Raw genomic sequence first — 559 nt, forward strand, 5'->3', positions numbered from 1 at the left:
TATAACGTATAACGTTATATAGTATTACGTTATAACGTATAACGTTACATAGCAGTACGTTATAACGTATAACGTTATGTAGCATTATGATATAACGTATAACGTAATATAGTATTACGTTATAACTAATAACGTTATGTAGCATTACGGTATAACGTATCATGTTGTATAGCATTACGTTATAACGTATAACGTTATGTAGCATTACGGTATAACGTAAAACGTTATGTAGCATTATGATATAACGTATAACGTTACATAGCAGTACGTTATAACGTATAACGTTATATATTACCACGTTCTAACGTATAACGTTATGTAGCATTACGGTATTACGTATAACGTTATGTAGCATTATGATATAACGTATAACGTTACACAGCATTACGATTAAACGTATAACGTTATGTAGCATTACGTTATAACGTGTAACGTTATATAGTATTACGTTAAAACGTATAACGTTATATAGTATTACGTTATAACGTATAACGTTATGTAGCATTATGATATAACGTATAACGTTACATAGCATTACGTTATAACGTATAACGTTATG

Source organism: Bombus pyrosoma, unplaced genomic scaffold, assembly GCF_014825855.1.
Source record: "Bombus pyrosoma isolate SC7728 unplaced genomic scaffold, ASM1482585v1 HiC_scaffold_4726, whole genome shotgun sequence".
NCBI classification, from domain to species: Eukaryota; Metazoa; Arthropoda; class Insecta; order Hymenoptera; family Apidae; genus Bombus; species Bombus pyrosoma.